Source organism: Cetorhinus maximus, chromosome 2 (genome assembly GCF_964194155.1).
Source record: "Cetorhinus maximus chromosome 2, sCetMax3.hap1.1, whole genome shotgun sequence".
Lineage (NCBI taxonomy): Eukaryota > Metazoa > Chordata > Chondrichthyes > Lamniformes > Cetorhinidae > Cetorhinus > Cetorhinus maximus.
Genome location: NC_135880.1, coordinates 170,566,227 through 170,582,245, shown reverse-complemented (window position 1 = coordinate 170,582,245; position 16,019 = coordinate 170,566,227).

Sequence of the window (16,019 nt, the reverse complement as noted above, 5' to 3'; positions counted from 1 at the left end):
CTCCCGTACCACATACGTGCAAAACGTGAATGATGCATCCCCGAGTGTCGCCTTTTATGCAGATGTACACCGTAACTGACAATCTGGTGTTTAATATTTTTTTTAAAAATCCATTCAGCATCGCCAATGATGAATTGGACAGTCTTATCATTCAGTTCTGCCGCATCTTAAGGATGAGTACATTTTGGCTGAGAGCTGACACATCTGAGAGTAGATTTTTTTTTTAAAGTTTATGCTCCATTTTTTTCCCACGCTCGCGTTTCTTGTTAAACCCCAGATTTGTTGATTAAAAATATTATTTGGATGTGTTTCGTACTTTGAATCTGAAGCCTTGCGACGATTTCAAAAGAGGTTTCACCACTTCCCTCCCTCTCCACCCAGTTCGATGGTGTACAGTAGTGTCATCAGCCCTGGTTCAGTATTCAAACTGAAAGTGATGTGCTCATTTTATTACACCCCGCCATGTAATAATAATAAAAAACACAATTAACCTTTTAGATCGGCTGCGGGCACATAACACTCCTTTAGAATACAGACTGAATCCTGCCTGCGACCGAGCAACATTTGTGGACTCTTGCCATGCATTGGGTCCCAAAATGTTTGCTCATGATCATTAATGCACTTTTATCACAGTGTGACACTGCACTAAACATTACAGTTTTGGCAAGAATCCCGAAGCAATTCTCATAAATCCATACATTTAATACAGAGAGAAAGACTGATCGCGGAGTGGAGGGGAACGAGAGAACTAGCCAAGTCATTATATTCCACAGATCAACTTGCAAGAAACAACATATTTGTATTTTCAAACAAGTTTCGGGAGGTTTTTCCAAGGCGGGTTAGATAATCGGTGTCTGGGGCGATTGCTTTTTGGGCTAAAAGAGAATTGGGCATCCGAGTATCCACTGCTGGTATCAGCGTAGAGACACAAATGTGCATCATAGGTTCGGGTAGACTCCAAAAGAAAGTGAACGCGCCCAGTAGCAATAAAATTCAATCCAGCTTTTAACTAAACACTCCGAAATTACATGCATGTCGCTTAAGGCAAAGCAGCGAATGTGACAACTGAAGTGAGGTACATATATGTATATACACACACATATGTATTATATACACACACATATATAATATACACATATATTATATGTACACACATATATATACACATATATACACATATACACACATATATACACATTATTATACACATTATATATACACATATATATTACACACACATATATACACGCACACATATATATTATATATTCACATATATATATTATACATACATGTACATACAGGTTGAACCTAGCCGCATGAAAAAGCAAATGTTTATATCCAGGGCAGATTCTATGAAGAAAACCGTGTTTATTTTGTTCAATTTTTACACTGGAACTTCTAAGCTGGTTTTAAAAAGCTTCTGATAAAATGCAGGCTGACTATTTTTTCTCCCTCTAAGAACGATCTGTAAGCAGTCAGTGTTAATACCGAAAATAACAGCAACGACAGACACAAGAGGCGAACACGCACATGTACAGAATAGTTCTGTTCCGCCACTTACCCAAATATGCTCTTTATAATCCCACGGTCCATATGATAATCACCCCGAGGTGAACAACAGTTCTGGGTCCTGTGTCTCCCGACGCTGACACACAAGGGCGGAATGTGAGAGGAATAAAGCCCGAACTGAGGCGCAGCTTGGTCCTGGCTCCCGCACTTGCTGCTTTGCCGCCGTTTCCTACATGCTAGCCACCAGGAGTGAAGCCGGTGTAAAAAAAATCACAGAGGGGCTTGCTTCCTCTCCCTGGTCCCTCTTTGTGAATGGACGGCGTGCAGCCGGCTGTAACATTCCACATTAATAAATCACCCTTCAATTCATCGCACGGTTAATAAGCTTTCTTCCGCGGGCAAAAACTTTGAGGTGATGAGCTCTGAGACAGAGAGCGCGAGAAAGAGGGAGGGGGGTGGGGGTCTTGTAAACTACATATATATATCATACATCCCAGGCACAACTCTGTGTTGACAAATACTGGGGCGGTATATGAAGTTATCCCGGAGATTACGATCTATATGCCCCGTTGGGATTGTCTTAATGGTCTGACTGATTATTATTTAGCTTGAGGGTTTTCTCACAGTCAAGAATGGAGAATAAAAAAGAAAAAACGCCGCTTATTTTCCGCTGTAACATACTTATCACTGTATATATATTTTTTTGGGGGGGGGCGGGAGGGGCGAGGGCTTCTGGAGATACCCAGTTGATTCTGAAAGTGCTGCGCGTTCACTGGGTGGCTATCCACGCCTTTTGCACCAGTAATAAAGGAATGTTAAATCCCATTGACTTCGACAAGCTAAAAAGCAGTGACAGTTTGCTCAGTGGAATGGAAGCAGCACCAAAAGAATTGGTGATAGTAAATGAAGACACAGTGAGCATTTTGATGCATTCTGCTTTATTGCAGTTTAATGATCCCTCCGCCCTGGCACAATACTACACTCCAGGAGAACTCAAAACGTTAACTGTGGAATAGTTGGATTTGATGAGGAACATTTTCCTGATCAGGCTACCATTTTCACCTACAAAGTCACCTGGAAGGGGGCAGGGGTGGGAATAAATGAGACTGTAGTTTTACAGCTTTAGGTTCTACTTAATTGAATCTGAAATGAAACCTCAACTCTTTTGGGTCTAATCAATTCTAATCTTGTGTTGCATCGGCGAAGAAGAGTACAGTTGACGTTTCGAGTCCTCATGACCCTTCAACAGAACTAAGTTCAAATAGGAGAGGGGTGAAATATAAGCTTATAGTTCACCCCTCTCCTATTTGTACTTAGTTCTGTTGAAGGGTCATGAGGACTCGAAATGTCAACTGTACTCTTCTCCGCCGATGCTGCCAGACCTGCTGAGTTTTTCCAGGTATTTTTTGTTTTTTATTTTTTGTTTTGGATTTCCAGCATCCGCAGTTTTTTGTTTTTATCTAATCTTGCGTTGCTTGTTTTTGACTTGCAAAACACAGAAGCATCTTTCTCTTGCACTGAAAGTTCAAAAGAAACCCTAGTCATAGAATCATAGAGTTATACAGCACAGAAACAGGCCTTTTGGCCCATCATGTCCACGCCGGCCATCAAGCACCTATCTATCCTAATCCCATGTTCCAGCACTTGGCCCATAGCCCTGTATGCTATGGCGTTTCGAGTGCTCATCTAAATACTTCTTAAATGTAGTGAGGGTTCCTGCCTCTAGTCTTGACACACTGACTGCCAAAGCCATCGGGGTTGTTGGGGGGGGTTGTGCCCTATCTGAGGCAGCATGTTGTCATGGTTTATGTGGTTGCAAAGCCTATTGCAATTGTTGTCCAGTGTTGCTGTGCATGTCTTCATCTTGTGCTGATTTGGATTCCATTATTACTGCGTAGATAATTATGAGCTAAAATTGCCCCTGGTGCTTGAAAAGCGCTGGTTTAATAGGAATAGCCAGGGCATGCCAGTAAACCAACCAGCAAGCTGGCTTGGAAGAATGAACACAGTTGAATAGGTTTGCTGCCAATCAGGCTAAACCAGCCAAATTAATTGTAAATAATTCATGACACTCATGAAAGTTTTTTTGTCATCTTCAGTCACGATTTTTGTGTGAACATGTTAACATTCTGCTTATAATTTGTGGGTGTCCATCAGATTCAAGTAGATAATTCCAGCAAGGGAGTCATAACTGTTACAGACACAATGGTGCCCCTCTGTACACCTAACATGCTGGGTTTCTAGTGGATGGCCAAGCATAATGTTGCTCAGTGAAAGAAAACAAACTTGCATTTATATAGTGCCTTTCTTGTCCTCAAGCTTTCCCAAATTGCATTGCAGCGAATGGATTATTATTCTTTGAGGTGTAATTTTTGTTGTTGGAAATGTGGTAGCCGACTTGTACAGGAAAGTTCCAAAGAACAGTGAATGAGATAAACAATCAGAGAATCACTTAGTGGCACTGATTAAGGGGCAAAATTGATGCCAGGAAAGATCTCTGATCAACTCTAAATGAGGAAAGTTGGGAGGGGGCTGGAGTGGAGCATAAATGTTGGCATAGACTGGTTGGGCTGAATGGCCTATTTTTGTGCAGTATATCCTGTGCAATGTTATGTACTTTAAATATTGCTGGAGGGTCTCTTATATGTACTCAAATATCTACCTTCCTGCAATACAACCATACCTGGTACCGAGAGCATGCTCATCAAAGCTCAGCTTCACTGGGCCGGCCATGAGCTATGAATGCGAGCTCTTCTGACATGATTATGTCTTTGGGACCATCTCTTTAATTCAAAATAAAGTAGGGTAGTGAGGAGAATCATGTAATCTCTTCTGAATTCTGCCTGACAACGAGCCTGGGTGGCTTGGTTACCACGGGGACAAGGAGGCCCAGGCAGCAAAGTGTAAAAATATTCACACCTGAAAACAAAGGCAAGAGCAGCAGTGCTGACTGTGGATAGACTTTCAGTCTCCAAGTTCCGGGCCATAGAGAGAGTGGGAGGTCTCACAGAGAAGTAAAGGCTGCAGCTGATGTGGTCAGCAGAGGGAATAAGGCTGCGAGTTACCAGGCAGAAATGCGGGAGAGAAGATGGTCTCTTATCACAGAGATACATCCTGTGGCAATCTCAGGAATGAGGAAGGTTTGTCCTGGTATGGCCAGGGGTCGGAGGAGAGGTGTGGGGGTTGGGTTGGCATGGGGGAGGTTAAAGAATCACCAGAGTGTGCCTTATTGCTGATGATCGGTTTGGGACTTCTCCAGAACCGGCTTTTGACAGTCGTTCGACATTGTAACTCAAAGAAATGGGGAAAAGTGAACCTGCTGGAAGCTTGGAGTGATTTTGGACAGATTTCTGTAAAAACTGCAATTTTACGTGAGCAGGCAGTGAGGTATAACTGTGGTGTGGGTTTTCCAGTGGTGTTTAAAAGTTAAAGAGCGCAATTTCTCTCTTGTAGTTTCATGTAGTAGTTGGCTACTAGTTATTGTTAGTTGGAATTGCTTTTTGTTACAGTAAAAGTCTTAAAACTTGAAATCTTGTTGCAATTCCTTTAAGTTGGTTGCTGGGAATTCAAATCTCTTGTTTAAAGTGATTGGTATCTACAGGGGTTGTAACAGGTTGGCATGGAGCATTTCTGTAGACCAAAAGCAACATTCTACAGCCACCTGAGCACAGGAACCTGCACCATAGGGCATCACAAACTCAGATATAAAGACATTCAAAAAAACAACCTCAGAACCTGTAACTTAAACCCCAGTATACGGGAAAAAAACAACACCAGACAAATCCAAATGTCATCTGCCAAATGTCAAAGGAATGACAGGAAGATCCATCCATTTTTTTTCCAGAATTCCTGAATCTTATGTCTTTACTTTGTTGCAAATGTTATTGTAGTGTTCCAATATGACCACTGGTAGTTTTGCTTGCGTATTTACTGCATATCCATCTGTAAATCGGGCCAATCGGTAAAGGGATTTGTTTAAAGTGTGACATATACCACATATTATAGTGTTAGATAAACAACTAGATACCTTATCTCCAACAACTGCAGAGGGACTTTCCCAATGCCAGTTTATTCATAATAGAACCTAAACAGTTCATGACTACACTTCATAGTGTATTGTCTATTGGCTGCACAGCACTTTGAGATAACCAGTGGTCTTGAAAGATGCTATATAAATGCAAGTTTTTCTCCTTTTCTTTTTAGAACTGGTGGTTTGGACCTTCTTATAATTGATCACCTGAAAGATGGCACCTCTGAAAATATTGCACTTCAACTAGTACTGCACTGACACTGTCAGTCCAGATTATGTATTTAAATTCTGGAATAAGCTTGAATCCAGAACTATCTGAACTCAAAGCTCTGAGTGTTCAGGCTGATACTAGGCACAGGAAGATGTCCCCAGCATTGGTGAATCAGTCCAGTAAGAATTTTGACTAGTAGGGGATCAGGGTGGGGAGAGGGATTAATTCTCACACAGGCACAAAAGTCCTGAATGACAATGGAGGGCAAGATGATAGGAACAACTGTAAGGTGACAGTGAATGGTAATGAGAATAACAGGAGCTCTAGAAACAGATGGAAAACAAGGACTAAGGTGCCGATGAAAGATAGACATGTGAAGACGAAAGTTGTTGAATGTCTGGAAGATGCAATCATCCTTGTGGTTACTTCTGTCTTTTTTTTCAGAATTCCTGAATCTTGTCTTTACCTTGTCACAAATGTTATTGTAGCTTGGCTGAGTTTCAATATGACCACTGGTAGTTTTGCTTGCGTATTTACTGAATATCCATCTGTAAATCAGATGGATATTTGGGCGAATCAGGAAAGGGATTCATTTAAAGTGTGACATGTACCACATATTATAGTGTTGATGAAACAGCTAGATACCTGATCTTCAACAACTGCAGAGGGGATTTTCCAATGCCCAGTTTATTCATAATCAAATCTAAACAGATTGTTTGCAACAGATAGATAAGGCATTGGCTGATTAATTTTTTTTGATAGTACTCTGGTTAACACGACCATGTAAAAGTTAGTTTTTGCATTGTTTTAAGGTAACGGTTAACTCACTCTATTTGAAATGCTTTAATAAATGGAAAAAGCAAGGGAGTTGGATTAATTTGATAGTTTGTTCAAAGAGGCAACACAGGCACAATGGCCTGAATGGTCTCCTTCAGCATTGTATGATTTAATGAAGTTTGCTAACATGTAGTATTTCAAGTGAAGGTGTCAACTATAAAAGAAAATTAAACTCTAATCCCTGCCAATAAGGCTACTGCATCTCAGCTTCTGACAGTTACATGACCTGATAGATTACGGGGCAATCACAACATACTGAAATCCTGATGACTGTTTCACACTGAAAATGATTTACTTTGTTGTAATAAATTTATCCACTGAAGAATGAGGAAGGTCAGTCTGGAGATACACTTTTGGAACGTTTGGAAGGTTCATATAAGTGCTGCCTCTGGAATCATTCATACATACTATGGAAGATGATTTCTTTCAATTGTTGTGAGCAACAGCTTTGAATAAATGCAGGAAGATTCTCTTAGCTAATTTAGTGCATAGACAACCCTTTCAATTTGAATTTTGCAAGAAATAGGACCAGATAGACTGGCCATGCATTTTGATGAAGATGCCACCATGCACAGTCACCAGTTGCGATCATCTGAATTCTAATTCTAATGATATCGATGGCAACAGCAGAGCAGGGAAAGAAAGAAAGACTTGCATTTATCTAGCATATTTCAACCTCAAGGTAACCCAAAGCAGTTTATTGCCAATGAAGCCTTCCTTGAAGTGTAGATTCTTATAATGTAGGAAACATGGAGGCCAATGTTCACAAAGCAAGTTCTCATAAGCAACCATGTAAAAATGATCCAAAAATCTGTTTTAGTGATGGTGATTAAGGAATAAATATTAGCCAGGACACTCATGAGAGCTCCGCCTTCTTTAGCTTGGTGCCCATGGGATCTTTTACATCCGTCTGAGAGGGCAGATGAGGTCTCATTTTAGCATCTCCTCTGAAAGATGGCAACTCAAACAGTGCAGCATTCTCTCCATACTGCAATGGAGCATCATCCTGGATTTTAAGTAAAAGCAGTGTAAACGCTCACCATCCCTCCAGGAAAACAATGCTGCAGTAATAATATTGGACTATTATTCAGCAGTCATAACAGTTCCACTGCATTTCCTGTTTATCCATTGAAATTCAGTCAACAACCCTTCACCACACTAGCTTTAGGAGGTTATCAGCAACACTTCATCTCAAATTTAGTTCTGCTACTTTTGTTCACTATAAAAGGATGTCATCTTGGAACTGTATCAACAGAGACAGATGGACAGACATCTGTTTCTCCAAATTGGCTTATTATGAATGTTTGGCTGAGCTCCAAGGCTCACTGATGGATTAGCTCAGCAAAGGTTCTATTTTGACTAGTGGAAGTGGAGTGTTTACCTTGATTAATTGACATCTCTATGAGGTTATAATAAGTTATTATTTCTTTCTTCTGTTTTGTCAATGTCTGTATGTTTAATTGGACAAGATTAAGAGGTTTGAAGTGAGGGAAAGCTTCTGATATTGACACTATGAATGGCTCTGCCTGATTGACACTTTGGCCAGGATTTTACGGCCATGCCATGTCGTGTCTCCCCCAAGCCGATGCAGTGAGCCATTTAAATCTCCATTCAGTTCAGCAGGACCATAATATACTGCTGGGCAGGAGTGGCCATAAAATCCTGGCCTTTTATGGGGTTGTAAGGACAATAGTTTTTTTCAAAGCAGATTACTGGATGGGATTTGTCTTTTCCTCTGCATTTCAGGACTTGCCATTGTTATTATAGGCTCATTGATTCTGTACATATTGCATACCAGATGATTCATCGTGGAGGGGCTGTGGGAGGCATGGGAGATATGGAGGGGCATAGAAGGGCTATGGAGGGCCAATGGGAGAAATGGGTAAAAACTTTTAAGATTACCTTTCTAAAGGTTCCTGAATCCAGACTATGGTCCATGACTCTTCTGAGGGGCCATGAACTAAGAATCATTCAGAAGCTGGCCTGGACTCCACAAACATTGCGGGGGGTGGAGGGGGAGATGGGGGAAGCGGGGTGGGTGCAGGGGAGGAGGTGGGAATGATAGTCTGGATTCAGGAACCTTTTGAAAGGTGAGTTTAAAAGATTTTACCCATTCAACTCACTGGTCCTCCATATCCCCCATGAATCCCATAGTCCCTCCATGACAACTCACTCATACAAACGTATGAACATACGGAAGCCATTTGGCCTCTCAAGCCTGCTCCATTCAATACTATCAAGGCTGATCTGTTTGTGTTTCGAGTTCGACATTCCCATCTACCCCCAATAACCTTTGATTCCCTTGCCTAACAGCCATCTATCTAACTCTGCCTTAAAAATATTCAATGACCTCCACTTCCACCACCTTCTGGGGCAGAGGGTTCCAAAGTCACGTAAGTCTCTGAGAGATAAAAATTCTCCTCATCTCTGTCCTATAAGGGAAGCCCCTAATTTTAAACAGTGCCTCCTAGTTCTGGACTCACTCACAAGAGGAAACATCTATTCCACGTCCGCCTTGTTGAGACCATTAGGATCTTATATACTTCAATACTTCTAAACTCCAGTGGAAACAAGCCCAGCATGCCCAACCTATCCTCATAAGACAACCATTCTTTCCCAGTATCAATCTAGTAAACCTCCTCTGAACCGCCTCCAACGCATTTGCATCCTTCCTTAACTAAGGAGACCAAAACTGCACACTGTATTTGAGATGCTGTGCGGTCTCACCAATGCCCTGTATAAATGAAGCATAACATTCTTACTTTTATGTTCAATTCCTCTCATAATATAGGATAGCATTCCATTAGCCTTCTTAATTACTTGCTGTACCTACATACTAACCTTTTGTGACTCATGCACTAGAACACTCAGATCCCTCTGCACCTTGGAATTTTGCAGTCGTTCTCTGTTTAAGTAATAGTCTGCTTTTTTAAAATTCTTCCTGCCAAAGTGAACAACTTCACATTTCCTACATTATACTCCATCTGCCAGATTTTTGCCGACTCACTCAACCCCTATCTATATCCACCTTCAAACTCCTTATGTCTTCTTCACAACATACTTTCCTACTTATCTTTGTGTCACATGCAATATGTTGTAGTATGCCTTTAAAAGGATGAACATGTGTCTGTATACATCCCTAGAAGTGAAATGATGTATTGCATGTTCCAGTTTTAGTTTAACTTTTGCTGTAAGCAGCAAGGCAGGCAACAGCTTCTCGTGTTCCAAGCTTTACAACAACGTAAGACTGTTCTCATGCACCTAGTCTTAATAAATGAACCCACAATGTGTTTACCCAATCCCTTATGAGTGATTAGTGCATTGTGTCTTATACACCAAATAAGCTCAAGGATTTATCGCATTATAAGAGCAGGACAATGCCTATCCCTGCAATGTGAGGTCGGTAATGCAGGTTGCGGGCTCGCTACTAGCACCCTCATCCCACGCTGACAAAAATATGCAGAGCCAGAAATGGTTGCAGGACATCCGCAAATGCATTCCCACACACCCCACCCCCCCACTCCCGCCATTTTTTCTATGTGGTCCACCTTGGTTTCTACATGGATGGAAGCATGAAAATCCAGGCCTTTGTGTTTGTTTGAAAAGGGGATCTGGAGGATGATTCAATACAGACTACTGAAATCTCAATGATAAATGAAACCCAAGTTAACTCCGAAAACTGCAATGTTAAACCTCACACTATCAGGTCCACGCAGCTATTATCTCATTCAGGATTATGGTCATATACTCACCAAGGATTTGTAAAGGCAGTGCCATGCTATCAGGGATTAGGTACAAATACCTTGCTAGCCCAATATTAATCTGACAGCACTACTGTTAAAAAGTGCTGTGTAACCTCCTCATCCAGTCCCCATTACAGAAGCCACTGAGAAAGAGGATGCAAAATAGTAACACACCATCGGGGATCAGACTGGGGATAGGAACATAGGAACAGGAGCAGGACATCCAAGCTCTTATTTGCTTCCAAAAATGACTGATCTGTACCTCAAATCCATTTACCGTCCTTTGTTCCATAACCACTCAGTACCATAATCAACTAAGAATCTATTGATCTCAATGTTGAAAGCTTCAATTATTCTACCATCCACCACATTTTGGGAGAGAGAATTCCCACTACCCTTCGTGTGAAGAAGAGCTTCCCGAATTTCCCTCCCAAATGACTCTACCTCCAATTTTAAGATTTTGTTTCCTCATATTTGATTACCCCACCAGAGATAATTGTTTATTTGTATCTATTCTATTGAACCCTTCTAACATTGTAAAGAATTTGATCAGGCCACCCCTCAATCTTCTAACCTCAAAGGAATCCAAGCCAAGTTACTCAACTGATTCCTGGAATGGGGGGGGTTATCTTATGAGGACAGGTTGGACAGGTTGGGCCTGTATCCATTGGAGTTGAGAAGAAAGAGAAACGCTCTTCTTGAAACATATAAGACCCTGAAGGACTGACAGGATGGATGCTGAGAGGATGTTTCCTTATGTGAGAGAGACTAAAGCTAGGGGACACAGTTTAAAAATAAAGGATCTCCCATATAAGATGGAGATGAGAATTTTATTCTCTCTGTTTTTGGAATTATCTTTCCCAGAGAGCAGTGGAAGCAGGGTTGTTGGGTATTTTTAAGACAGAGGTAGATAGATTCTTGACTAACAAGGGAGTCAAAGGGTAGGCATGAAAGTGGAGTTGAAGCCATAATTAGATCAGCCATGATCTTATTGAATGGTGGAGCAGGCTCGAAGGGCTGATTGCCCTACTCCTGCTCCTAATTTGTTAGTTCGTATAGGTTTATCCAACCCGTCCTTGGAATTTAACAACAACTTGCCTTTACATAGTGCCTTTAACATTAATAAGGCATCCCAAGGTGCTTTACAGGAGCTTTACCCATTGAAATTTGACAACAATGCACATGAGGAGATATTAGGTCAGATGACCAAAAGCTATTGTGTAGAATGCAGGATAGGGATAACGGAAAGTGCCTGGTTTGAGTTTTTATTGCTTATGTTTCAGGCTGTTGTTGCTCTGCCAGTACTGAGAACTTCATCCAGAAAACTGGGTCAGGGGTTAATTTAACTTGCGGAATTCCTGCCACTAAGAGAGAGCCTGACCAATGCCAGAGGGGAAAATTCAGGTGTTGTTGTGGCACCCAAAAGGATGGCAATGGGGCCTTAAGGGAGCAATAGGGGTCCCAAAAACAAAGCAACAATGTTTTTTAGTTCCAAAATAAAGACAGAAAACACTTGGCCAGTCAGGCAACGTCCGTGGAGAAAGAAACACTTCAGGACGATGATCTTTTGTCATAACTGGTAGACGTAAGAGTTTTTCATCAGTATTAAAGTTCATTTTTAAGCCGTGGCTTTTTTTCTCCACTTAAAACACTTTTGATGGCCCTTCCTATTGTGACTGTGAACCCATCACTGTCAGTCCAAGGGAAGTCCTAGCCCGCAGTAATAACCAAGGCAGTCAGGAAAATGGGATGAGATGCCGGGCCAGGAGGTTCCTCCAACCCAACACATTCACAGGTGATGGGTGAGGAAGGGCCATGAGACAGTTGCCCTAGTAATGGGGGTAAGGGTTAATACGTGGAGAAGCAGAGGCTGTGCTGGTGAAGCAGTGGTAGATTTCACCTCTCGATCTTCCCAACAATTTTGCCACCATTATGTCCGATTTCAGGTGGGATCCAGTACTTAATGTTTCATTCATGGTTTATAAAATCCTACACACTGTAAGGTATTGAAGAAACCAAAAAAAAACAATTAAAACTCCAAGCTTTTGGTGTCTGTTACATTTCAGAGATTTCCAGGCAGCCCAATGAGATAGAGGGCAACAACTTGTATTCAAAAGTCACCTCCTCTATCCAGCAGCACCTTCCCCCACCATGAACTATGGGTTATCAGATAATAAATGAGAGTTTTTTCTAACTGATCTTTAACACTTTGTTGCTGATGCTCAGCTAGCTCCACTCTACAATGGGAATTAATTGTAGTGTGTTGTCCTTTCTTTCCTAATGGAACTTAAAATATACTGAATTGGCCCAGCTAAGATCTTGAAATTCCCAACTAGAATCTCCAATTTGACCTAATGCTCAGCCTTATGGCTTTCCAAAGAAAGGCCTTTGGATAATAACTAGGGAAATTAACACTGCTGCCCTCTTGTGGACTGGAGAGCAATTGTGTTTTATTTATACAGACTGAAAACAAGTGTCACAGCGATGTAAATGAAATAAATTAATGGGAATGGGAAAGTTTCTTCATTTAAAAAAAACACTGTAATTCATTTAATGACTTTTGACCTTTGTTTCCCATTGAAAAATGTACCCCATTAAAATGAATGTACTTTTAGCGATTGCATATGTAGAACGTATGTTCCTTTAAATTTAATTAATTTTGTTAATCTATTTAGGTTTTCTATCCATCATTTAAAGTAATACAGCATTCACATCCTGCATATTTCTGGGATATTAAACTTGATTCATAAAAAATTCTGTTGAAGCACTGTTTAATGAGCACCAGCGGAACTATTATCCTCGACAGACTATAGCCATGAAGATTCCCTCTGGTCAATGTCTCTATTAAAAGTTTAAGTTGCTCAAAAATAATGAGTTTGCAAGTTTGCTTGAGATATCGCACTTTAGAAATCTTGAGAAATATCCATATGATGCAATTGCATGCAGTGACCAGAGGCGTTTGTTCCCCCATTGTGCTTGTGGCTGACTTGTGACAGACAGTGTTAAACAGCATGTAGATGTCACCGTGAGTTAAACTGCACTGGAGAATCTATCCACAACTAAGCACTGCCGCATTCATGAAACAGGTCAGCTTTTTCGGTCATGAACCTGAGTGAAAAAGTTACTGGCAGTATAGCAACCGGAGGAAAATGTGTGTGTAAGACTGGGAGCTGTGTAAGGTGTGGCCTCCCTGCCATGCTATATTTGGGGCCAGAGTTTGAGTTGACCTGCATTGGTCAGATGAAGACAAAAGGTTAACATTTGCGCAGGGGTTCTCCAGCAGGAAATCGGTGCAAACCCTGGAGAAATATCTTAAACCCATGCGGAAATTCTGTTCCACAATGTCTGAAGGGAAGAGTGGAGATAACAACAGTTGAAGAATCTGACATTCTTACAGTATCTGGTGATGGTGGGATGTAGGGGGACACAGGGCAGGGATGAGGATAGAAACAAGCTCTGATAATAAATCATATTCATCTTCATATCATGGCAATGGATTCTCCATGACCTCCTTTCTTTCTTTCTCTTGACTTTATATTACAAAACATTATTTTACGTTTTGCCTCGCTGGGCTAGATCTTTCTTCCCCCAAACAACCCCTATCTATTAAGGCATAGCAGTAGAGTGTAATGGAAGTTTGGAAAGAGAGGTCTACAGTAGCATCCCTGCTCTTACTCACGCTGTCAGAGCTCAGACCAGCTGCTACTTTTAAAATGATAGCGAGGAAGTGGGTCATAGGACCGAAGGAACAGTGCTAGACCATTTAGCTCCTGGAGCCTGTTCCACCATTCAATGAGGTCATGGCTGTTCTGTAACCTAACTCTATATACCTGCCTATGCTCCCTATCACTTAACGCCTTTGGTTCACAAAAATCTATCAATCTCAAATTTAAAATGAACAATAACTTGCCTTTAGCAGCCATTTGTGGAAGAGAATTCCAAACTTCTACCATGCTTTGCATGTAGAAATATTTCCTCATTTAACTCTTGAAAGGCCTGAAACTAATTTTTTGGCTCTTCCCGTAGTTCCAGACTCGCAAACCAGCTAAAATTGATTCTTTCCGTCTACTCTCTCCGTTCCCCTTAATATCTTGAGAACTTCAATAAAATCACCTTTTAACCTTCGAACCCGAATTTGTGTAATCTCTTCATAATTTAACCCTCAGGGTTCAGGTAGCATTCAGGTAAATCTACTTTGCACACCCTCCCCCCAAGGCCAATATGTCCTTCCTAAGGTGTTGGCCCAGAACTGAACGCTGTACTCAAGGTGTAGTCTAACCAGAGCTTTGTATAGCTCGAGCAGAAATTATACTCCCTTGTACATTAGTTCTCTAGATATGAAGGTCAGCGTTCCATCAACTTTTCTGATTAATTTCCATACTTGTATGTGACATTTTAATCATCTATGAACATGAACAGCAAATCTCTTTGGACCTGCATTGTTACTAGTTTCTAAGTATTTTGAAAGTACTCTGATGTACCCTTTTAAGTCCAAATTGGACGGCTTCACACTTGCTCACATTAAAAACTATTTGTCACAGCTTTGCCCGTTTGCTGAATCTATTAATATCTCATTGTAATTTTATGTTTCCATCTACACTGCTCACAATGCCGCCTGTCTTTATGTTATCAGTAAACTTGGATATGCGACTCTCTAACCCATTTTCTAAGTCTCTAGTGAATAGTTGAGGCCTCAACATAGATCCCTGTGGGACACTATCACAATATACCAATTACAGCAACTGCCCATTATCCCTACTCTTTTTCTCCTGTCACTCAGCCAATTTCCTAACCAGGTCAATAATTTGCAATAAAACAGAAAATGCTAGAAATACTCAGCAGGCCAGCCAGCATTTGTGGAGAGAGAAACAGAGTTAATGTTTCAGGTCGATGACCTTTCATCGGAACTGGGAAAAGTTAGGCGTATAATTGCTTTTGAGCAAGGGCTGGATGGGATAAGGAAATAAAGGTCTGTGATAGGATGGAAGACAGGAGAGATTGAGAATTTGCCTTCAATTTCATGAGTTTCAACTTTAGATAACAGAGTTTTATGAAGGACTTTTATCCAATGCCTTCTGGAAATCCCTATAAATAACATCAATAGACATGCCCCTGTCCATTATATTAGTTGCCTATTTTAAAAATTCAATCAGGTTCATCAATCATGGCCTACATTTACAAAGTGGGTAACCGCCTGATTTCTTTCTGCACTATGAGTGGTCGTCACAGGAGAGGAGTGGTAGTAGATCCTGAGGTCATGCACAATCCCACTATGAGATTAATACGAGCGTAAAATGAAATTAAGGGCCTACTAGGTTCTTCTCCAACCCTCAAGGCCTCTTTTCCATCTTTTTTGAGGCCCAAAGTTCATGCTTTTAAATAAATATCCCTTTAGGGCTCTTGTGCCCCTTTAGGATGACTCCTGTTTTGCTGCTGAATTGGATGTCTGGCCATTTCCTCCCTCGAGAGCCTCAGCCTACCTCTTAGTGGAAGGGATCACACCAGAAGTGTCCCGACCTGCTTGCGAAATCAGCCAAATCCTAGGAAAATGGACCATTTGTCACAGTGGAGTCAGGGTGGTGAAGGGAAATCGGCCTGAACCATGGTCCAACAACAAGCCCTTCTCGAAGGAAATCTGCTCCTCATTTTTCTTCAATAAAATGTGGAGATGTTCCAGGGTGTATTT